General features: G+C 39.2%; 1 long non-coding RNA gene across 3 annotated transcripts in view; it reads left to right on the top strand.

Annotated features, from left to right (window-relative positions):
- The window catches only part of LOC122789119, a 729947-nt gene that overhangs the window by 21857 nt on the left and 682060 nt on the right, over positions 1 to 26030 (top strand). The window contains exons 1-2 of one of the 3 annotated variants that reach the window (XR_006362770.1): positions 9312 to 9548; positions 9812 to 9858. The exons of 1 other annotated variant lie outside the window; for it this stretch is intronic. This is a non-coding gene — a long non-coding RNA (uncharacterized LOC122789119). Of the gene's footprint in view, positions 1 to 9311; positions 9549 to 9811; positions 9859 to 26030 lie in introns of those variants that run through there. One more of the 3 variants, XR_006362772.1, reaches the window with a different exon arrangement.

The following is a 26030-nucleotide window of genomic DNA, read 5'->3' on the forward strand; positions in this document are numbered from 1 at the left end:
GCTGTTTCTTGGTGTAAATAATTTATAATCCTTAATCAAATTTGAGAGATTTATATTTAAAAATTAAATGTTTGTACTTCTAAACATATAGAATCTGTCTTTGCAATTTACTGTGTAATACCTGTTGTATAACACGTTTATCATGCAGACAGAAATACTTAGAGCTGTGTAATGCTTCAGTAGTCAGGATTACAGAATGTACTGTAAGGCCATTCTGGAGCTTACCCATGTATCTCTTCTGATATAGGACTTCAAATCGGACTAACCTACCTAATGATAAGAAGTGGAAAGGCTGAGAAAACTTAGAAACAAAATATCCACAGATTGGGCTGTGATGTAAGTAGAGGTAACACACTAAGTGTACCAGACACGTAAGGCAGTCGGCTACCAAATGAAGAGAGATATGAAGCAGAGGCAGCAAAACAGTCTCAGCCAAGCATAAACAAGGCATTATCACACTCAGAATTAACAGCAAGGACAAAGAGTACACTGCTGAAACAGCAGTATTATGTCTATTGACACAAACACAGCACGTGCTAGTACCTTCCAGGAGGAATACTGTTTAATAAATGTAACAGCGGGATCAGAGTAAAAAACTTTGTGCTGCTGGTCCTTCAAACATTTTACACAGATGAAAATGGATAAAGCTGAATTCTATTTTTTTTTAATATTTCAAATGAAAATCCTGCCTTCTGTTAGCAGACACAAAATAAGTAGGTTTTAGTTTATTTCAAGGATGCAGCAATGTTGAAAGTGAAAACCAACGCAGCCTGTGCATCTGAAACCACATCTGCCAGTCTTTCTCAGATTGCTGTGCTCTGTCTCTGTTTCTCACTTGCACACACGCACAAACACACACAAAGGTATCTATCTATACAAATGCACACACACCTAAACCCTCTCTTCCTGTCCTCTTATACTTTGAAATAGATTTACCTTTATCACTTAACAAATGCAGATCACCGTGTTCATTTCAATGCAACCTGCATAATGTGTATGCTGTTTTCCATGCTCATTTCTCAAAAAATCCACAATGTGCTAATAAATAAATTATATATGCTATAAATTCTGCTGGATCCTGATTTTCCTATTAAGCTATAGAAATACAAACAGAAATTCTCAAATACCAAGTAAAAAGTGATAGTATTCCATCTGTTGTATTCACTTATCTTGCAAGCACTGATTTTATTTTAAGTGATACAGATGATGCATTTTTATTTATAGATGCTCTGATTAAGAGAAGAGTTCTGGAATCTGCAAGAATGATTTTAGGTGCAGCAACATGCATATGTAATGTTGATGAATGCTCATGGGTTAGATAATCTTCTTGAAATTAATATAAGTTTTTAAATAACCAAAAAAATCTTAAAGTACAGAAATGTAATTCAGCAGGGAAACGCTCTAAAAATATGTGTAGTACCTTTGCTTTCAGGACACTGTCATCACCCATATATCTGAATCTCTTTATTAGAGTGAATGACAAAACCATCAGTAATGAGGACCAATGACTTCAAATGAAGAGCACTTTTAATATATTAATATTATTTACACAGAAAATTGATATGATATGAATATTTGTATTAGCTTGCAAGGATAAGAAGAATATATATGTAATGAGTGGCATGATTTATTCACTCCTTTATTACCTGAACTTTCCACAAATCACATTGTTTATGAGCAATGCAGCGAAATTATGAGCAACAGTTATGCATTTGTTTGAAAAACAGGAGCATCTGAGACCTCTGTCACCATCAGAACTAGTAAATGCCTTCTAGAGGTGAATTTCTACAGAAACATTTATATACAATGCATAACAATGAGCATAACACACAAAAAATGATGGCCAACTGTTCTTCACAAATTTGCCACAAATATTTTGTAATGTCTTGTGACTCACCCAGTAAAGCAATTCTTAATATCTAAACAGATCAGAAGTCTTATGGTGTACAAACATTGCCTAGCATGACATTGCCAAGCCAGTATTTTGAGTATAGTGCATAATAAATAACCCCTGAGATTCAGAAAGCTTATTGTGAGTGGTTGCTTTCCCACTCATGGTAAGTCTTTCTGATTCTTAGACTATGCCACCACTGAGGTTTCCTACTAGTAGGAGCCTCAAGATGGAAGGTGGTCTCATTGGTAGACATGCATGCTAATATGGTAATCTGGAGGCGTGGCCAATGCTAATTAGACATGTGTTCTTCCACAAAAATACCAGTGGCTCCTGATTTATGCTGCCAAGCAATTTAGAAAACCACTCAGCCATATAAATGTCCATTGATGGAGGAACAAGTGAACTTCATCAAAAAACATCAGTCACCCATTCACTCCTATGGAAGCAAACATGGTACAGGTACGTTCAGTGAGGATAAGGAGATGGAGTTTTTAGTGTGTGTGTGTGTGTGTGTGTGTGTGTGTGTGTGTGTGTGTGTGTGTGTGTGTGTGTGTGTGTCTTTGTGTGTTTGTATGTGTGTGTGTGCTTGTATACATGTGTGAGTATGCATATTTTATGTAACAAAAAATGATAGTCAGCCATTCACTCCTACAGAAGCAGACATGGTGCAGGTAAGTTCAGTGAAGACATGGCATTGGGGGTTTTTAGTGTGTGTGTGTGTGTGTGTGTGTGTGTGTGTGTGTGTGTGTGTGTGTGTGTGTGTATACACACACACACACACACACACACACACACACACACAGATATATATATATATATTTACACACACACACACACACACACACACACACATATATATATACATATACATACATGTATGGGTATGTATATTTTATATATCAAAAAATTATAGTTACCTGTTCACTCCTATGGAAGTAGTCATGGTACAAGTAAGTTCAATGAAGACATGGCATTGAGGGGTTTTACTACTTGTGTGTGAGTATAGACTGCCAGAGAAAACACTACTGTTGTCAGTATGAGAGTGCTAGTTTTAGAAATGTATTTAGAGATCTGCTAATGAGCACATAATGAGGTCTTTCCCATTGCAGTCATAGCTGTCTTTGAGTAAGTGTTGCAGCAGACCAAGTCATGTTCCTACCCTGAGATAGGTAAACTGGCATTAGCCATGCAATCTCACCTCTCCTTGACAGATCCTGCAGTATCCAAGTCGGTAGTTTGTCCAAATGGGAGTCACAGTCTGGGCTTTATTGCTAAAATCACTAAAGTGGGATTAACTAAGATTGTATTTATGTAGCTTAAAAATGTGTACTTAGTTTTACTAATCTTTCAACAAATGAAGGGAAACACGGTCTATTTCTGTTACTCTTGGGTTAGTTTTGCTACTTAAAATAACATCAAGGCACTTAGCATGTTTGATTTTCTATAGATGAATTTGATAGTAAAAGTTGCTATTATGCTAATATTCTGCTCTTCATTCTTTCTTTATTTTCTGTCTCTCCCTCTCTGTCTTATTTCTTGTGAACATAGAGAGAGAGAGAGAGAGATGTTGATGGAAGAACACCTGTACACTTGAGTGCTGTGGCTTTTCCCAGTTAGATTTTTCCCTAATTCAGCCCCTCCTCTGTTTAATGAAGCCTTTGAATCTATACAGCATTTATTCTGACAGTTAATTATATAGCTACCTCCGTTCTTTTTGAAGAAGTATATCTATTTTAAATCAGTTTTGAATTATTATCAATACAGATGATATTTAAGATTACTTCTACCCTTCTTTCCTGAGCATACCTTTCAATCTGCCAGTTAAAGAATTCTGGACAAAGCCAAAAATAATGGTGGTGGTGGGGATGGGGTAGGTAAGGGCCCAAAATCAGGGACAATTTTTAAATATTTCTCCTATAAACTTAGGAAGTTGCTAGAAAAGCAGGCTTTGAATGAAGTCTGAACCTCAAATGTCTGTGATTATTTAATGACTTAAAAATTCTACAATGTGCCAGAAAATTACTCCTTTCATGAGGAAAAGATTAACAATATGAGGCAAAACGTTCAGCATTCTTTGAGATTCTTGGCAATTGAGAGGTATGGTCCTGAATCCTATTTATTCCATGTTGATTGCTTTCTTCTCTTCTTTCTCCTGTGTTGTCTCCCTTATTTGGCTTCTGGTTGTCAACACACTACTGAGAGTTGAGATGTAGGTTTAGCACTGCTCCCCAGATTTCTAATAGGCAGAACATTTATAGCAATTAGCTCTGAACGTTTATAAGTTTATATGTTCAAACTAAGCTTATTATTGAAAATTCTTCAAAAAGCTTAGCCAAGCTATCTCCTTGGTAATGCATCCCTGGTGAAAAGATTAATTCAACATACCCCAGGCATGAATTTATGGTCTCACATCTAATCAGAGTCTAATTTCATTTTTTTACAGTCTATATGAGCAGCCCAGTGGCTCCCTTTCTTGTACCCCCAGTTGACCTGTTTATGCCTCTAGGAGGACAAGAGCCCTCTGGCTCATTCATTCCCAGTGAAGGTGAGATTCTGGTGTTAGGAAGCTGACCAGTTTGTAGATCATGTTGACTACTGTACTACCACCTCCTCTGCAGCCTGTGTGCTCCACTATAACTGCCTTGAGAGGTGCATGCATATCTTGTTATAGACAGTCTCCACAACCAAGTGGTGCATCCCATGCAGCTCTGGCAAATTAAGCTGTCATGTTGCAGGAATATACCTACATTCCTGCATGTCACTACAATCACCACCATTTTGAAAGTTTAGATTATCTCTTTGCTTCTTGATTTCTTTCTTTTGACTTTACGGCTCAGTGCCTTCTACCTATCACTTCATCTCATTTATTTTTCTTGCAATGCCTACATAGGTTAAGCCTCAACCTGCCACCATCACACCACCCCACAGATATGCTTATCTCTCCCCCTCTCTCTGTGTGTATATATATATATATATATATATATATATATATATATATATTTATATATATATATATATATATATATATATATATATATATATATATATATATATACACTTAAAGCATGTATATCAACCTGTCAACAAATGTCTCTCTTCACAAAAAAATCATATTACATTAAGCTTCCTCATTCATCTCAGTCTCATCTCTTTACATCTACCTAAAATGCTACACCACCTATTACTTTGTGTTTCATTTAGCTCAGCTTCACCTGAAAATCCAGCTTGCAAGAAATTAGTACTTCCTCGTTCCTTGAAAGCCACTAGAGTCTCTTACCAAGTAGGAAGTCCACCATTCTGCCTCTTTTGCTGTCATTCTTGCTAGAAATATGTGCTACTTTTTTTTTGTCTTTCAGGCATTTGGGTAAAACGTTCCTACCAGTAGTGTCTTACAGTGCTTCAGACCCTTTCTTATTAATTCTTTTCCACTTCTGTTCTCACAGAATACCCACTATGGTCTATTATGTTGCATTTTATCTGTTTGTACTTAAGATGGACTGCCTACTTGTTTACATACCGCAGAAACCCCCACAAATCTGCCACATTTCTCTCAACAGCAGCATTCATCCTATCCTTAACCAACCCCAACACAAACCAGTAAGCCATTCTTGTCTCCTTATGTGCCTGCATGTCCTCTTGGTGAGTACGTAAAACTATTACATATTAATGTCAAGACTATAATCAACACATTAGAATAATGCCATGCTCTTCCTGACTTATATACTACAGGTAGCCTTGTAATATCAGAAACATGGCCCAAAGAAAAGAAAATAGAAAAAAATCTAAACCAACTGTAATACAAGTAGTGAATATGGCAAAAGAGATAAAACAACTGGAATTGAGACCTTTAGAAAAGGGTAGGAGCAAACTACTAGGAAAAAAATGGGAATTGTGGGAACAATACATACGGGGAGGAATGAGGTTTAAAATGCAGCAGGACTTAAATGAGCTATGTAATGTTTGAATGAAAATGATTGGGTAGATTATAAGTGATGTAAAATGCTTGCAACTAGGATTGTGTTAGTGTATGATTGCCTATGTCGTACGTGATGTTGTTGTGTCTTTTGGCTTTTCCCAGTTAGGGGTCGCCACAGCGGAACTCCGGTCCGCTAATGATTGGTAGTTGATTTTTACGTGCCGTGTTACCAGCCCTGATGCACAATCTTCAATGAAGGTACGCCCATTCACGCATGTCTCCATGCAGAAGATGCTCTAGCTGAGAATCGAACCGGACAGCGTCTTACTGTGAGGCGACAACGCTACCGCAGCACCACCACCGCGGGTAGTTTAATAAAAACTTTTCTTGTTTAAGAAAAGGGCAAGAATTGAATAATTTATGTAATGTTGTTTAAGTGATAATATATGTAGCAATACACGTGAAGTATAATATTTATAAACATGAACTTGTTAATACAATTTGATTACTTTTATATAAATGTAAATTTGCCTATGTTACACGTGATGATTCAATAATGGTGTATGAAAAAAATTAAACATGGTCCAAAGCATTGTACTGCAGATGAAAAGGTCTTACTTCTGGCTGGGCTATGTTATCTTTAGACATAATAAGATATATAAGAAAGCAGGTAGAGTTGCCATCCTCACCAAGGAACAATTTGTTTGTAAATTAAACCATGCTTGTTTAAACAATATATATACACAACACTACTATTATAAATTTTCTGATCAGTTCCACAAGACACACAAAAATTGCTGCAACCTAACCCCCTTCTTCAGTCTAAATTCCTCTGTGAGGAAATAATTAAGTGTCTCATGAGCAGTATGAAGCCTGAGTTCATCATTACTGGAGACTTAAATGACCACTATTGTCATAAACTGAAAAAAAAAACATATTTTTCTTATCGTGATATGTGCCTCCATAGCAATGCAATTTCTTAAGATTAATTTTGTTTTGTTCCAGTGAAAGATAACATTACAGGGCCAGGCATAGGGATAAACGTTTTTGGATGAACTTAGATTTTTCTGCAATGTACTCTGCATCCACAAAAATGAGAGCATCATGCACTAACCTCTCATGTAACATCCTCTTGCACTTACCTAAAATGACAGTAGTCAGAGATCTTGATGAGTTCAAAAATCTCTTGACAGAATAGCTGTAACATTTTTTCCATTGACACTCTAGTTTCCGTTTTTTGTAAACTGCCAACTCATCCTGAATCAACTAAAACACACACAATTCTATATGAAAGAATAAATGCCCATCACTATGCTCCTTACTTAAGAAATATGTTTCAACTAGGAACTTGTCCTCTCAAACACAGAACCTTCTCTAAGTACATAAATACAATAATCGTCACAGTGACTCACTTTAGTCTGAAGCAGAAGTGCGTCAAATCAGCATACACTGATAGATAAGTAAAAATGGAACTACCAACAACTGGCCCTGTTCCCATACCTGACTCACAATTTTGTTATTCATATCCACCTATACTATATTTGCTTGTCACTCAATGATTCTATCTTTCACATAAAATAATACTGCTCCCTTTTCTCTGCTTCTCAAACATTTTCCATCCTCCAGTCATCTTTAAGTAACCTCTGTACCTGTGCTGTATATCTGTATATTGAACGTAAATTCATAGTGCCATTGAACTACTTTTATGAACTTTGATTGTTAATTTAAATTACTTCTGTGCTACTGTCCTGAATGTTGATTATCAAGTTATTCATAGCTCACTGTATTATGTGACATTATTTTACCTTGGAGCATGTGTCCTTGAGCTATCACTGAAAATGGGCTTCTGCTCAGTAGGTCAGTTCTGGTTAACTAACTAACTAACTAACTAACTAACTAACTAACTAACTAACTAACTAACTAACTAACTAACTAACTAACTAACTAACTAACTAGCTCAATTTGTAGCACTCAGTAATAAGTACTTTGCTCTTTAGGTATACAATAGTGCTTACAATTGTGTTAAAATGGTAAAAAGGTAAAAAATTCCTCTTCATTCAGTATATTTTTGTAATTGGAACAAACTTCTTCACTCTTAAGACTACATATGAATAAAACTGAGAAATCCAAAACATTTAGTAGGTTTGCAGTCCAAGAGGTGGAGGGAAATGAGACAGCTATAAATGACAGTACATAGTAAAAGAGCTGGAAATCCTCAAAGGATCAATGGGTATGTGATCCCAGTGGGAATGCAAAAGGGACAACAAACAATTTGTTATGTTGTTTTTTACAGAGTGAAAAAAATACGTAAAGGACAAGTGTGTCCTAAACACAGCATTTGCTTTCCAAAAGAGTATTTCAAGCCTACAAAGTGACCATCTACTACCACTTGTAATACATTTGATTCTTCCCATCTATTATAATGTACATCTTTTATTTCCCCTCTTCTGGGGCTGTTAACTTGCTGAGCATTTGGGAATTCACAGTTTTTTTTTATTGTGTAGTGAGAGTAAAGAAACATGATGCTGGTGACAAAAATAGATTGACTTCAGAAGCTAAATGATTCCTTTTAAAATATAAATTAAGCATTAATTTGCCCATGGAAAAAGTAACTGCTTATTGTACTCTATTAAAAACATGACACAAAAAACATAAACCAGAGAGCATCGCTTGAAAATAATTTCAGTCATTTTCTAATGGTAGGGTCTTGTTTCCTAGATTTATTTTGATTTTAGAAGATGCCTTTCCTGATTTTACATATACATGTCAATGAGAGAAAAGTAAGCTTCAGCAAGTCAGAATCCAAATAAGGAAATCATCATTTGGCCTAATGCAGCAAACTCCAAGCACAGACTGCAAACATTTGGGAAGTACCTTTCTACAACAGCAAAAGCAACTGATTAGCATTTTACACATTTTGCTTTACATGTTATAACTTACAGAAATTGTATGTGCAATGTAACTTTTAAACTTTTCTATTTTAAATGAGGATTTACATACATTGTTTTAATCTGTTACAACTCCAGTATAGCTACTTTACTTTTTATGCATTTTTCTTGTGAAATCCAGCTAATTTTCTCTTACTTTATTGTAATCTTTCTTGCACCCATACATAATAAATTATACATCAGTTGTACTTTTTCTTAAAAGTCTTGGTTCATTCAGAAAGTTTGTAGAATTTGATCAAAATACAGCTATATGAAAATGTCCGGGAGGCTGGAGTTCTAAGGTTGTGATTATTGTAGGTTGTGACACTGTCTTTTAGGTATGCATTAATTGAAACAGATTTACCATAGCCAAAATTATACTGCACACTAGCAGATAACAGTACAAAGACAAAAGGTGTTTCCAAGTTAACACAATAATTAACTAGCTGTGTTACTTAAGCAATTCATTTTGATTTTTATTGGAGCATCTCCAAAATAAAGTTAGGTAGTTCATAATACTGTTATCTCTGCAATCAGCTATATCTCACTATGAGTACAGTTGATTTCTGAAATGCTTCTGTACACTGTGTACCACTGAAGACATTATTTTGGGCAGAACTTATTTCTCTCTCTCTGGTTGTCTGGTGATAACTCATCAAAAGTTCAGGCCAAGAGGAAGTAACTGCTGGTGTTGTGGAGTGTGTACACAATTCAGACAAGCATGGAGAATCAGCAAACCGATGCAGTGAAAATGGTGTAGCAGGTGTTGCCAAGAAAGAAGATGGCACTAGGGTAGACTGACTACTATCAGGTATGTGCCAAAGACCATCAAACCAACAATTATTTTTTACTTACTGGTCCAAATGATTTTGATTTCTGTCTTTGTTTTCTCACAGCTTTAGTCCCCTGTATAAATAAATTTCACCTTCTCAAAACACACATCTCAGAAAAATAGTTTTTTAAAGGCACTATTTATTTATTTTTCTGCTGAAATTCACTGCTCGTTTTTATTTTCTTATTTTGTAAGAGCTTGTAACATGGAAATCATTTCACAATTATGTTTCCATGCTGCAGGTTATACACACCTGTAATAAGAAGATTATATGACTGACTATCCAGCCGTAAGTACCAGTACAAAGATAGAATATAGAATTAGGAAATGAGCTATACAAAACGTGCTTTATTTATTTAACTATTCATCTTTTCATATCTAATCATCAAGTCTAGTTTCTGTTCTGGTTTTTTTTTTTTTTTGCTTTTTTTTTGTGTGTAAGACTGGCCCAGTGATTCCTGTTCCTGTGCCAAACTGCCCTATTTATTTCTCTATCAGGGTGAGCGCCATCCAGTCCATTCATTCCCCAGTGGAGGTGAGAGCTGGCCAGTCTGCTGGGGTGATTTGGATCAGACTTTTTCCAGCTATAACTCACTGTTAGATACAATTTCTTTAGCAGTAAAAATGTATTTTGTAAAAGTGATTTCAGAAGCAGTGCTGCATTAAGATGAACGAATGCACAGGCATTCTTAGTTTGTATTACATCAATGCTACTTGCTGTATACTAGCATGTTTTTATGATTTTGTAATAAAATAAATGCATTTATTTTTAAGAAGTTATATCCTGCATATCAAATGGTTGGTGCTGCTACTTTTATGTGAAAAAATAATAATTTTGCTAGTAATAATATTTCACAGAAATACAAATCATGAAGTGAAATGAAAGCCAGTCCAATACCAATTATACTTAAACATAGTTTAGCAACTGTAAAAAAGTATATTTACTTACAAGAATACAAAATTGCAATAAAATTGCAATTAATGTTCAAAAAGTGAACAATGAAGTTATGTTCCCAAAATGGCATTAAGTAAAAAAGTAAGAAATGTCTTTCTTTAAACAATGTAATGGTGCAATAGCAGTATATATCATTCAGCTAAGGGTACTGCAGGTTTTGCTGCTACTGGCTTCATTTATACCCTTAGCCTTTGCCCTTTGGACCATGCCAAACCAGTTGTAGGTAAATTCTGCATGATCTATGCATGAACATTATACATTGCGTAATTTACCACATTGCTATTACTTGAGTCTATTCACTGCAAATAAATAACTTCACTCAAAGTCAGCAGTAACTGAAGTTGTTTTTTTCTGACATTTATCACAGAAGTTTGCAAATTACTTTGATTCAGTGTATTTTGTCAACAAGATTATGATTTTTTTTGGATGAAATGTGGCTGCATGAAGCAGACATCTGTCAGCAGCAAACAGCACTGATACCATTATAAACTTGGGAAACTGGGGCAGAATGTCTGATCACAGTGCTGGTGACAAGTTCATGAGCTACTGCAAAGTAGTGTTAGTGTCACATGTAGGGGAGACAAAATGAGGCAGACAGTGGCCCCTTCTATTTTCTTGGGGTAGCCACAAAGTTTTCCTGCAATACCACCAGCACCTAGGAGCTTGGGTTATTCTTTAATGCAACCCCCCACCATACACAATCTTATTAGCACATGTAGGGGCCTTAAGGGAATTGAGTGAACATGCACATCTCACTTTGATGTTATTGCATAATAACATCATAGTAAGATGATCATACAACTTACTATGATGTTATTGCATGCATGTTATGAAAAGGGCTTTCACAAGAAAAAATATTGCCAAGGAAAGTAATGTTAGCTTTATGGGATGCCCCTCATACAGTTACAGGAAGCTGCTGGCCCAGACTTCGACAAACTGAGTCAGGATGGAGAAATCCTTTCTTACCCCAATCTGGAGTCTAATCAGGTAGCCTACTCTTTACAGAGACTTGAGTTAAGGATGAACCCTCATTAGGTCTGCCAGATGATAGATAAGGGGTCAGAAATATTTATGTGGAAAATACCATCAACAGGTGGAACTCCAAATAAAATATTAACAATATGCAAAAACAGGTTCCCAGACTTGTAAGTTTATGCAATTTGTTGATAACTGTACTTCAAAGTATGCAGATAACTCAATCCTCTAATCACAACACACTGGGGGGGGGGGTGTACATACTTTAAGACTGATTAAATGAGACAGGTCTCATTCTCAATATTACAAGAACAAAAGTAATATTACTCATGGGTACACAACCTTACTATATTGCACCAAATTCCAAATTCTAAAAAAAAAAGTCAATCATGCTTTTACACATTTTAAATGTGCTACCCTCCACTGCTGATTATTATCTAAAATTTGAAAAGAACATCATTAATGTAGTATTCCAGACAAATCAGATTTGTGACCTTCTTTACAAGGTAAAGCAATTTCTAAACAATCAGTCATAGCAGCCGCTCAGTCCTTCCTTCTATGTAATGTAATGTACAGTGTAAAACCAATATGCAAACAGCTCAGTCTGCTGCATTAAATCAATATGTCAATAGAGCAGTTCCACTCACATCCAGCCTACATACCAAGACTAATAACTGCATCATCCTAAAAGAACTCTACTGACTTGAATTTGACCAGCTGCTAAATTATCCCATTTAAAGCTGGCTTCTTCTATGCAAATTGTACCTGACAAGATGCAGAATCACCAGCACACTCAACAGTACAGTCTCTAGTCAGCACCTCTATTCCTCATCATACCTCCAAAAAACAGAATCATTTTGATTATCCTACCTTTGCTGCAAGACTATGGGAAAAAAAAAAAACTTTTGCATATGTATCTAGCCTCACAAAAACCCAATTATAAAATAGTTTAAATTGCATTTTAAGGGTAGCTAGATTTATGCCTGCAGCCAAAACTCCACCTTATCAAAGTCTGCTATACTCCCCTCAGTTTAAGGTCTTATTTCCATAACTTATGGAAATTAGCACATTGCATGAAATCAGCACTAGTTTGTTTGTGGCTTTCGGCTTTTCCCAGTTAGGGGTCGCCACAGCGGAACTGCGGTCTGCTAATGATTGGCAGTTGATTTTTACGTACCGGCTTGCCAGATCAACACTAGTATTATCATTTTAAAGTCCTCTGTTATCTGAGAATAACAACCTACCCAAGGACCAAAGCGGATACCCTTCCTTCTTTATAGAACCCCCACTGCTCTTTGTTATTATTTTTCTACTTATACTACTGTCTATTAGTTCTTTCTATATCTGTTCTTTTTCAAGCCCGCACCATGTCTGAGCTGTTGTACGGTTTACTGCAAAGGATATTTACTATATAAAATGTTTATTTTCTCTTAGTAATGCATTAATGTTTGTTTCATGAACACACACAGTTTCTGTGTACTTGTGTTAGCACAAGTAGTGTCAAATCAAACAGTGATGCCCTAACTACTAACTTAGTGCCCCAACTACTAACTTAGCACCCTAACTACTAACTTAGCTTAAAACCACAGAATGTGCTTATAGCTTAGTATATCTTATGTATCTGTTGTATACTTCTTTCTAGCAATTAGTCTCAAATTATTTATTGCTATAAACTATGAATCTGCTAACTACTCATTAATGATATACATTGATTTCTGTGTTAAGACTGTAGCATGTATTTGCATGTAAATTGCATTACATTATAGGCTCCATGTGTATGCAGAAGTTTAGCCAAGTTTTTTTTCCCTGGACCTCTACTTAATATAAACCATACCAAGTCAGACCTTCTCAGTAAACAAATACAAATAAATTGATAAATATTTATAAACATATTCAGAATTTCAAAATGTTGTTTAAAATTTCCAAGACTAATCAATTTCCATGTCATAGTATAGAAGATTATATCATAATGGGCAAAGCTGGCACAGACACTTCACATGTACCATGCATAGCTCTGGAAATGTAACTATTGTTTATAACTTATTTAAGAAAATTATTTTTCTTTTGCTCAGAAAATAATTCGGAAACCAAACAGCTTACAAAAACTGTTGAAATTTCACATCATTAGGAATAAAGCAATAACTGATTATTTTGTATATAACGTATTTCAGTTATAATATGTTGAAATATTTAATTTGATATAAAACATAAAAGAACTTCTAATACATTGACTATACTCCGTGAGAAAATGTACAAACAATCTTTGTTGTTCATAAGTTTTATGAACGCATCATTCAAGAGAAACTGCCATTTGCTTGCTATTTGGCTAATGTACAATAACTTTGCCTGTGAAACCTGTAGACTTACCACTCATGGTACACATGAAGTGGCAGCAAAACACGCACATGATGCCTTTGGGATAAAAACACCTTCCAGCTAAGAATCTGCAGGTTTTATAGCCTTACCTTAAGCTAAGACGATTGTGAAAAAGTATACGAAAATTTGGTAAAAAAAGGCTTAATTCTTAAATATTACCTGCCTCCACATCCTTCTTTAAATAAGATTTTTTTTTTAAATATTTTCCTAGAAGCACATCTTAGCAATGTAGCCACCTATCCTGATGAGAAAAGGATGCATTTTTTGGGTTTGAGTTCCACTGGCTTGCATATACTTTTGTTACTGTTGTTATCATTCCCAGTGTAGAAAAAAGTCCTTTAATTAAGTCAACAACCAAAAAGCTGCAATAGTGTTGTAGATATTGTACAGGATGCAGAAGAAACTAACTTGGCAATGGCTCCAGAAAATGCATTTGTGGTGCCAAGCAGGAAAACAAATCTATCTGCTAACTCTAGGATGAAATGTTTGTCTGTTGTGGGCTGACAAATTGTGGTTAAGCAGGACCCTCCCTTAACTAATTCTCATGTATTATTCCCAAGTATATCTTACTCATTCTAGAATTGTTAAGGGGACACATTCACAAATGCAGCAGACTCTGCTTTGTGAATTAGGCTCCACAGTACGAATTGGCCAGCAGTGTGTTTCTGGGTATGTGACTGGAGGAGTGAACCAGCTAGAGATAGCAAAACATTGTTTGTTATGCTTTACAAAAATGGGCAGCCACTGTAATATTAACAAGATGTGGTCATAAAAGCAGAAACATCTTCTACTTCATTGGCGTTATGTTGGTAGATTCTAAATGCTCTGCATGATGTACTTTACCTAGAGACAACTGAACTCCTCCTTCCTCTCTCGACTAATCCTGTGCTGCTTTCATCTCCCAGATCAGTGATCCATACTGCACTACAAGGTTATGTGAAATATTCTTTGATACCAAAGCACATTCCTTAGGGTGATTCACTCATTAGCATCAGCTCTGCAAACTCTTCAGAGATGAATGGCAATGCAGTCCATACTCCCAAAGTCATGGGCAAAGAAGAACGTGACACATACCATCAGATTACATTTGCTTCTCATTATATCACCACTCATTATGTGGAATAGAATAACAAAAGAGTACAGTATCTTTCTTTAGAAAAGCAGCCCTTTCTGTGGCTGCCTTGGAGTATATGATAATACCTGCCAATTACTGGACACATTCCTAGGACCACCTGATCCTTTGGAGACATACTACAATGCTATTGCCAATAGGTTTTCTTTAGTCTAAACTTGGCATCTTTACAACAAGCTCAAGAAAAACTGAGCACATTGCGCTTCTCATTATAAAGATTCACATGGGGTTTGCTTGCCACATCTGCTCTAGGAATGTTTAATATTTACATATACGCATGTTTCAGCATTATTTGTTTATTTGCATTCTTTATCTTTCATTTATCTTTTGTTGACTACACTAGTTCCAGTAGGCCAGTGGCCTCTCTTCAGGGGAGACCAAATGAGGTGTTCATACTGACTACAGGAAATTTAGCCAGGGCAGTGGACAACTTCTCTTACTCCATTTTAGACAAGTAACGTGGGATCTTTTCCATCCACGTAAGCTACCACTGACTTGGCCACATTGGGGCCCTGATTTAATGCTGTTGCAATGCATAATGGCTAAATCTGCTCAATGGGCCACACAAAGTGCAAGCAGTTTGAAAACCTGGATTTCTACATATTGACGTAATCAGAAATATATTAAATTAAGTTGCAGAAGAGGTGCTAGCAGGGTTGGAATATATATATATGGGCAAAGCATAGTCAAATACTAAGAATAGATAAGTAAGTAAAATCCCCCCTTCAAAAACATGCATTAATCAGAGAAGGCTCTTCCAAAGCTAAACACAGCACTGTGCTTCGTATCCTACGTACAAGTCATTTATTGTTTTTACAAAGAAGGTGGCAGAGCAAAGATACATAAATCCCTGCTGTTTGTCTGACTTACACAATAGGACAATACCTTGCAACTGTTATAATCAGTTATTTAGAAGAGTTATTTTGCTTTGAGGGAAAACAATATGTAGTGTATCATTCAGTAGTTTAACTTGGAGATAAATCAGGGTCATTTCCTTATGCAAGAGACATGAATGAGTCTACCCATGTGGGTCTTAAATGCCAAGTACAAGATAGTTGTGTCTTGCTAACTGCTAGATTAAATTTCATAAAATGTATTGCACATTTAAGTTACGCATGACTGTATCTTATTAAATGTAATTAAATGTGAGAGTTGTCATAAAATAAGCATGCAAAGCTGGTTTAGTTTAAAAAATTAGAAGAAACACAGTAAACAACATATTGAACGTATCGAAGTCCATTATCACTTAATCTGCTATGAAAACTGTTTGAACTCTTGTTTGAACTTTGAACAGTTAGAAAGATTTCTTCAAGTCACTGGAAACAAAGATAACTCAAGTAAAGATTTTAAGTCCATAAACAAAACAAGGTTTTCATGAATTGACAAGGAAAACGTTTAAATCATTTCATTGTTAATTACCTTCTGTTTAGTATTTGCTAAATAACAAATGTATATTCCCTAACATACAAATACAACTATCCTGCAAAATTCAGAACAGATATTCCGTGACACATGAATTGCAATTTAAATGGCAGTGCTCCAAAAATCTTTCTCAACATAATACTTATGAAAATAAAAGATAAGTGCAAATGCTTGTAACCCTTAGGACTTTGACCACTATAAACTGCAAGGTGACATATTTTCTCATGTTATTTTCTTCCTCTGTGCTAAAGAAAGCATTAATTACAGATTTTTTTAAAGTAAACTTTGTCCTGTATATATAGCAGCCCATGGGCTGGTGCTTGCGAATTTTATTGATCTTGGATGTCAGGAGGCACTTCTTAGCTCCCTGGGAATCTCTATCTGACCATGCCCTTATATCTGTAAGTTTAGGATGCATACTTCTAACTTACTCACTGATGCTATTATCATATGATTACGTGTCCCTGACAGGATAGGTGAGCTGGTAAAATACTACTACTACATGTCCTACCCCCACCAACTCCATAGGTGTCAGGCTTGCTAGTCAAAACCAGGTCCCTTAGGTCACCATCAGGGCTTTATCCCTATGAGTTTATAGTGCCTGCATATTTGAACTGTTTCTTACTGAAATTGGTGCGCCTTGTTTGCTGTAGCATAGACAAGATCTAGGGCTGCTGAATCTAGCTTTGTTTGTATAACTTGAGCACTAATCCAGGCCTTCTTTTTTGGAGACGGTTCCCCTGCACCCCAGTGGCAGGAGTGTGCAGTTAGAACTTGTCTGATTGAAGACTACAGGAACAGGGCTCAGTTTTGAGGATTTTTTTACTGGTTAATTGGGTAATTTGTTTAAAAGCCTTTTCTGATTGCTTGTAGTCATCTAAAGCTGTTTTAAGTGTATTTTTTACTGTTTGTAGTCATTTAAAGCTGTTTTAAGTGTATGCTTACTGTTTTTGCCTTATCATTTAAAAAAAAAATTTGCTTATTTCCCACCTTTCTAAGCTACTATAGTCCAGTTTTCAGGCTAGTGCTGAATTCAGGGCTGTTACAATTTTCTGAGTTGCCCATACCTTACTTGGATAGAGGGAGGTTTCTCTGTTCACCTGTGAGAGAGAGAGCTTTGAGCAGCCATCTGTCCCTGGAGGAGTGGTTCCAGGCCAGAAGTTAGTAGTTTGTGGGCCATTTTGGGCTAATTTCTATTTCTTTAATTTCCCTGCTGTAAAAAACGCATTTGCACGGTTTTGCACGTCCGGACAGTGCCGGTTAGCTAGGACTAGATTTATCCCGGCTCCACCAAGTCTCCTCTTCAGTTTTTCCCTTGAAAGTAGTCTAACTCTCAACCTAAGCACTTAAAAAGCATCCTACAGTCCAGCACTTGCTCAGACCTAATAGCAAGCACTAATATACCCCGACACTTGATTGCCCAGCAGGGTAAGGTTCATTATTCACCCCTCACCAACCAAGCGACTAAGCAGCTCACCCTACTATTCAGACATGACCAAAGGACAATTTCAGGTATGCTCTCCAGTCCAGCTGATGAACCTGGGTATCCTGAGGCAATGTTACAACTGCCTCATGTACGCAGACAACCCTCTCCTCCTACCACAAAACATTAACATATGCAAGAGATGCAATTATATAGCTAATCTGCAGGCTAAGCTCTCTCTCCACCCAAGACTGGAACAAGAAGTCATGAGGCGAAGGTTAACACTTACATCACACATCCAGCCTCATATAGACATACTAAACCAGCACTGGCGTAAAATACACATAAATACATGAAATCATACTCGGAGGCTCTAAATAAAAACCTGCAAAAGCATCACAGACCTCCAAAGCAGACAACCAAAAAACCTGCACCTCCCGTCACAAACCAGACAACACATAAAACACAAAATCAGTGTGCTGCACAATCACAGCCCTTAAGGCAAAATAACATACCTAACACACTAGTAATAGGCAACTCTATAGTCAGGCACACTGACGTCCCACTCACTAGGCTGGACAAGCAGAAGGTTACTGTTAGCTGCCTGTCGGGAGCCAGAATCCGCCGCATAACACAAGCACTCAGGTCACTCCAGAACAAGTACAAATATGACTCTGTCATTGTTCATGTTGGTGTGAATGACCTGAGATGTACCTCCCTGGACTACATGAAAAGAGACATGGAAGAGCTCTCTGATCATGTAGCCCAGGCGGGTATGACCCTGACCCTGAGTAGCATCCTGCCCTCACCAAGAATGATACCGCAGTATAAAGAAAAAAAATATCAATTTCAGCAATTGGCTAAGCTTCTGGTGTCATTCAAAGGGGATCCAGTGTCTGTCAGCCTGGGATGACATGCTCGACAGGCCTTGTTGCTTCACAAGAGATGGCTTGCACCTGTCACCCCTAGGCTTTCGAATACTGGCCAAGGCTCTTTCTGCCCCCATAGTGCCTTTTTTAGGCAAGGCTCAAAAGTCAAACCCACCTCCATAAACAGCACAAATAAAAAAATGAGGGTTATGCTACTCAATGCCAGGAGTTTAAATCCCAAAATGCATGCACTCGAAGCACTCCTCAGTATGGAGAACGTCGACATCTGTGCAGTAACTGAAACCTGGTTCAAGGCTCCACAGAGCACCCCAGCACTACTGGGCTGCAACTCATACCACACATTTCTGCCACAGAACATGGACCAAAACAGAAAAGGAGGGGGTGTATCCATATTCATCAAGGATACCTACACCTCCAGGTTAGTGGCGCAGCATGATACCTCTGAGATCATCCATGTACAACTGACATCAGGCAAATCTGCAATGCAAATTGTGGCCTGCTACAGATCACCCTCCATGACCCAGGACCACCACTTCACCTTTCTGGAGACACTGGAAAACATGAAGGTCCTACCGAACACCCTGATATTGGGCAATTTCAATTACCCTACCGTTAACTGGGAAAACTACTCAAGTACAAACTCCCAGGTCCAGCTCTTCCTGGAATTTATCAACTCAAATGCCCTGGATCAGCTGATAAACTTTCCTACCAGAGGTGAAAACATATTGGACCTGGTCATCACCAACATGGGCGACAGGTGTCCCACACCAGAGGTCAACCCATCACTGGTTAGATCAGACCATAAACTAATCACTCTGGGTGTCCACACCCCACCACCACCCCCAACTAAGGAAACCACAGTAAAAAACTTTTCTAAAGCAAACTTCACCTTACTTAAGACAGAGGTGGTAAGTTTCACAGCCCCCACGCTAAAGGATAACGCTGCCCAAGATGCAGAAACCTTTACAAATGCACTCTATGAGCACCTACAAGGATGCATAGATCATGCCATCCCTAGCAAAACCAAGACTCACTCCCCTAAGAGAAGGAAACCAGTCTGGTGGACCCTTGCCATAAACAGGCTATACAATAGAAGGAGGAAACTAGTTCAGAAAAAAAGCAAATCCCAAGAAGGAAAGACATCCCTGATCAGTATCAGTAAGAAACTAAGGTCCCTCATAAAATCCTCCAAGGCTAACTTCGAAAGAAAAATAGCCAAGGATTCAAAAGACAACCACAAAGCCTTCTTTAGCTATGTCAAGAATCTAAGTGGCAACTCACAGATATGCTCTGAGCTAGTGCAAAATAGCACAAAATATACTGAACCCACTGATATTGCCAACATCATGGCAGATAGATTCAGTGCAAACTTCACCCCCCTCTCACCCCCAAAAGGGCCCACAACAATACCGGAAAAGTGTAGTGTCCTGGAAATCACAGACGCACAGGTAAAATCAGCCCTTTCAAAAGCCAAAATCACAGCGTCAATGGGGCCAGATGGTGTCCCAGGCTGCGTCTTGCACGAACTACAGAATGAACTAACCTCTCACCTAAACACACTGTTCAGCCTCCGCCTCTCCACAGGCTATGTGCCCATAGAATGGTGCACAGCAACGGTTATTACATTCCACAAAGGAGGGGCCACAACTGACCCTGGTAACTATCACCCCATAAGTCTGACTAGCCTTGTCTGCAAGGCTATGGAGCGCATCATCATGGAACTCATTAACAAAGATATTGGGAACCTCCAAACACTTGACCCGATCCAGTTCAGCTTTGTTAAGGGCAGATCATGCCTACTAAACCTGGCCAACTTCTTCGAGACAGTCACCAAGGCCATAGATGAGGGGAAGGTAGTTCACACAGCTTACCTTGATCTTGCCAAGGCTTTTGACACCATTCCCCACTTGGGATCTATACAAAAACTCACCAGCCTGAACATAAACCCCTACGTCACGAGATGGGTTGCCAACTGGCTTACAGACAGAACTCACACGGTAAGAATAGTCGGCTCCAGGTCCGACTCTAAACCAGCCACAAGTGGTGTCCCACAAGGCTCGGTCCTGGGACCCCTACTGTTCGGCATATACTTCTCAGAAATACAGGCAGACATAGGAGGACTATGGCTAACCAAGTTTGCCGATGACTGCAAACTGGGAGCCATAATTGACTCTCTGGCTGACACAGACATTCTCCAAAAGGGCCTTACTGAGATGGACACCTGGTGTCAAAGTCATCGTCTCAAGCTAAATGCTAAAAAATGCATAGTCATCCCAAATGGGAAAAACAAAACACCCATGAATTACCACATAGGTGGCAGCCCCCTTAATACAGAAGAGATAATAAGAGATCTGAGGACCCAGGTAGATGCTAATCTCTCCTTTGACAATCATATTGCCAAAGTAGTTAGGAAATCCTTCTATGTAGCCCATCTAATTACTAAAGGGCTTGCATCTAGAAATAAAGAGGTTATAACTGCGGTGGTGGTGCTGTGGTGGCGTTGTCGCCTCACAGTAAGACGTTGTCCTGTTCGATTCTCAGCTAGAAAGTCTTCTGTGTGGAGACATGCATGAATTTGCATACCTTCGTTGAAGGTTGTGCATCAGGGCCGGCAACTCGGCACGTAAAAATCTACTGCCAATCATTAGCAGACCAGAGTCCCACTGTGGCGACCCCTAACCAGGAAAAGCCGAAAGAAGCAACAAGTGCCCCTCTACTCATCACTTATCAGACCCATCATAGAGTACAATGCCCCATTTGGGATGTACCTCACAAGACACTTCCAACAACTGGAAAGACCACAAAAGTACCTCACCAAGAGGATTACTGGTCTCAAACAGATTTCCTATGCAGCCCAACTGGAAAAACTCCAGCTGTACTCAATGGCATTTCGCTTACTCAGAGGTGATCTCTGCCTGACTTACAAAGCCATGTCCAACTCAGAATTGATGGTCATGCTCCACCTAAAGAAATCCAAGTCACTGCGAGCCACTCGCTCTAGTGAGCTAAACCTCACCACAACAATAAATAGAACATGCTGGAGAGATAGATTCCTGTCACAGAGACTCCCCATGCTTTGGAACAAAATTCCTAACTTCATTAGGCAGAGCCCCTCACTAACACTCTTTAAGAGAAACCTTGACGAGTGGATGAGTATCAGAAAATACCCCCCTGGGATCACTTCACTGGCTCTTCTTGACAGAGGCTCAGTTAATTAATCAATGGGGCGGCAAAAGCTGACACATTCTGGCTAGGCTTATAAATGCCCTTGGGCAGATTGCCTAGTAACAGCCTATGAACCTATGTGCCATAGAAATGGCTAATTGCAGAAAAATTCAGCCCATCTACAGGTATTACACTATGATTTAACATTGCATTTAAATCTAATGTTACAATAAACAAAAGACTGCACAGCCTTGGGTCCTAGTCTGTTAAAAACAACTGTTCCACTTAAAAATGCTGGAAAGCATCTCCCTTCTGCACCTTATACTACTTAAATGTATTACTGTTGTAAAATGCATTTATAGGTTCATAGGTTCATAGGTTCATAGGTTCGTACTAGGCTATCTGCCCTAAGGCATTTATAAGCCTAGCCAGAGTGTATGTGGCTTACACCACCCCTTAGGATGAGAATACTACGCCCTTTTAGGGTTTAGTTTACTATGCCTCTGTCTAGTAGTGACACAGAGATGACCCCTGGGGTAAACCTACAATCTCCCATCCACTCGTCGAGATTTCTCTTGAATAGAGTCAGTGAGGGGCGCTGCCTAACATGGACTGGGATTCTGTTCCAGAGTGTAGGGAGCCTCTGGGTTATGAATCTGTCCCTCCAGCACGTCCTATTTATTTCTGTGTTGAGGTTTAAGTCACTTGTTCTCGTGGCTCTGATGGATTTGGATTTTCTGAGGTGGAGCATATCCATTAATTCAGGATTGGACATGGCCTTGTACGTCAGGCACAGATCATCTCTGAGTAGGCGGTATGCGACTGAATAGAGCTGGAGTTTTTTCAGTCGGGCAGCATATGACATATATTTAAGACCCTTTATCCTCTTGGTGAGGAACTTTTGGGGTCTTTCCAACTGCTGCAGGTGTCGGGTGAGATACATCCCAAATGGGGCATTGTACTCAATCATTGGCCTGATAAGAGAAGAGTACAGGGGCACAATGACCTCTCTTGATCTAGATGTGAAACCCTTCATGATAAGGTGGGCAATATAGAAGGTCTTCCTAACCACTTTGGCAATGTGAGTGTCAAATGAGAGGTTACTGTCAACCTGGGTCCCTAGGTCCCTGATTACCTCTTCCGTACTTAATGGATTACCGCCTTATGTGGTAATTTGTCGGTACCTTGTTTTTCCCAAAGGGTATGACTATACATTTTTTGGCGTTCAGCTTAAGGCCATGGCTCTGGCACCAATTATCTGTTTCTATGAGCCCTCTCTGAAGGATGTTTGTGTCCGCTGGAGTATCAATTATGGCACCCAGTTTGCAGTCATCTGCGAACTTTGTCAGCCACAATCCTCCTATGTTTGCCTGTACTTCAGAAAAATAAATGCCGAACAAGTGGGGTCCCAGGACTGAGCCCTGTGGGACACCGCTTGTGACTGGCTTAGAGTCTGACATAGCTCCAGCAACTCTGACCCTGTGGGTTCTGTCCTTGAGCCAGTTTGCAACCCATCTTGTGACATATGGGTTTACATTTAAGCTGGTGAGTTTGTCTATGATGCCCGAGTGGGGTATTGTGTCAAAGGCTTTTGCAAGGTCAAGGTAGGCTGTGTGAACTGCCTTACCCTCATCAATGGCCTTAGTGACTGTTTCAAAAAAGTCGACCAAGTTCAAAAGGCAGGATCTGCCCTTGACAAAGCCAAATTGAGTAGGATCCAATGTCTGTAGGTCCCCAATGTCTTTGTTTATGAGTTCCATAATGATCCTCTCTATAGCTTTGCAGACCAGGCTCGTCAAGCTTATGGGGCAGTAATTTCCAGGGTCCGTAGAAGCACCGCCTTTGTGAAGTGGGACCACTGTTGCTGTACGCCACTCTTTGGGTACGTATCCTGTAGTAAGGCTAAGATTAAACAGCAGTCTTATGTGTGGGTTTAGTTCCTCTTGGAGTTCATGTAGCACACAGCCCGGGACACCATCCGGTCCCATTGATGCTGTGTTTTTAGCTTTAGAGAGGGCGGCTCTCACCTGGGCATCTGAGATGTTAGGGAGGCTACACTCTGCTGGGATAGTTATTTCTCCTTTTGGGGGGAGGGGGAAGAGAAATTTGCACTGAACCTGTCTGCCAGAATGTTGGCAATGTCAGTGGGTTCAGTGTATTTTGTGTCATTTTGGACTAACTCTGAGCATATCTGGGAGTTTCCACCCAGGTTTCTAACATAGCTAAAGAAGGCCTTGTGATTGTCTTTTGTGTCTTTTGCGATTTTTCTCTCAAAGTTGGCCTTGGATGATTTTATGAGTGATCGTAGTTTTTGCTAGTACTGATCAGAGACGCCTTCCCTTTAGGGATTTTGCTCTGTCATGTAGTAGCTTCCTCCTCCTGTTGTAAAGTTTGTTTATGGCTGGGGTCCACCAGACCGGGCACCTGCCTTTGGGGGAATGGGTCTTGGTTTTATTTGTGATTGCATGATCCATGCATTCTTGAAGGTGCCCATAGAAGGCATTTGCAAAGGATTCAGCAGTGTGGGTTGTGGTTTCCACTGGCCCAGGGGCCTTGAAGGATACCACTTCTGTCTTAAGAAGTGTGAAGTTTGCTTTTGAGAAGTTCTTCACTGTGGTCTTTTGTGCTCGGGGTTGGGCGGGATGTGGATTTCCAGTGAGATTAATTTATGGTCTGATCTTACCAAAGAGGGATATACTTCCGGTGTGGAGCATTTTGTCCCCATGTTTGTGATGATCATGTCTAGTATATTGTCTCCTCTTGTGGGAATGGTGACTAGTTGTTCCATTGCATTTGAGTTTATGAATTCTAGGAACCTTTGGGCTATGGTGTTGGGGCTTGAGTAATGTTCCCAGTCTATGTTTGGGTAGTTGAAGTCTCCCAAAATGATGGTATTTGGAGAGACATTCATACTCTCCAGTGTCTTCAGGAAGGCTGTGTGGGGTTCCTGAGTTTGACAGGGTGGTCTGTAGCATGCTACAAACTGTAAGGCAGTTTTGCCTATGGTTAGTTGCACCTGGATAGTCTCCGATGCTTCGTGCGTTGCCACTAACCTGGAGGTGTGGGTATCTTTGATGAAAATGGATACTCCTCCCCCTCCTTTTGTGGTTCGGTCCAAGTTTTGGGGCCGGAAAGCATGATATGAGGTAAAACCTGATAGTGCTGGGGTGCTCTCAGGAGCCTTGAACCAGGTTTCAGTCACTGCACAGACATCGATGTTCTCCATACTGAGGAGGGCTTTGAGGCGTGCATCTTGAGGTTTAGACTTCTGGCATTGAGCAGCATTACCCTTAGTTTTTTCCACTTGTGTTTTCTAGGGAGGTAGGTTTGTCATTTGAGCCATGCCTAAAAAGGCACTATGGGGTGGCAAGAGCCTTGGCCAATATCCGAAGCCCAGGGTGACAGGTGCAAGCCATCCCTTGAAGCAGCGTGGCTTGTCAAGCATGTCATCCCAAGCAGACAGACATTGGATCCCCTTAGAATGACACCAGTAATTAAGCCAATTGTTAAAACTGATCATTTTGTCTTTGTACTGTGGCATCATTCTTGGTGAGGGTAAGATGCTGCTCAGGGTCAGGGTCATACCGGCCTGGGCTACATAATCAGAGAGCTTCTCTATGTCTCTTTTCATGTAGTCCAGGGAGGTACGTCTCAGGTCATTCACACCGGCATGTACAATGACTGAGTCATATTTGTACTTGCTGTGGAGTGACCTGAGTGCTTGTGTTATGTGGTGGATTCTAGCTCCCGACAGGCAGCTTACTGTGACCTTTTCCTTGTTCAGTCTGGTGAGCGGGACGTCAGTGTGTCTGACTATGGAGTCACCTATTACAAGTGTGTTTGACATGTTGTTTGGCCTTAAGGGCTGTGACTGTTTAGCACACTGACTTTGTGAACTATGTGTTGCATGTGCTATGTCTTGAGGTGGTGGTTGCTTGGGTGTCTGCTTTGGAGGCCTCTGTTGTTTTGGTAGATTTTTAATCAGCGTCTCCGAGTATGTTTTTGTGTGTTTATGTGTTTGGTTTGCTGTTGTGATAGTTCTATGTGAGACTGGGTTTGTGGTGTGCGTGGTTACCTTCTCCTCCTGACTGGTCTTGCCAGTACTGAATTGAGAGCGCTCAGC

This window comes from Protopterus annectens, chromosome 14.part0 (assembly GCF_019279795.1).
Source record: "Protopterus annectens isolate FY-2018-M chromosome 14.part0, PAN1.0, whole genome shotgun sequence".
NCBI classification, from domain to species: Eukaryota; Metazoa; Chordata; order Ceratodontiformes; family Protopteridae; genus Protopterus; species Protopterus annectens.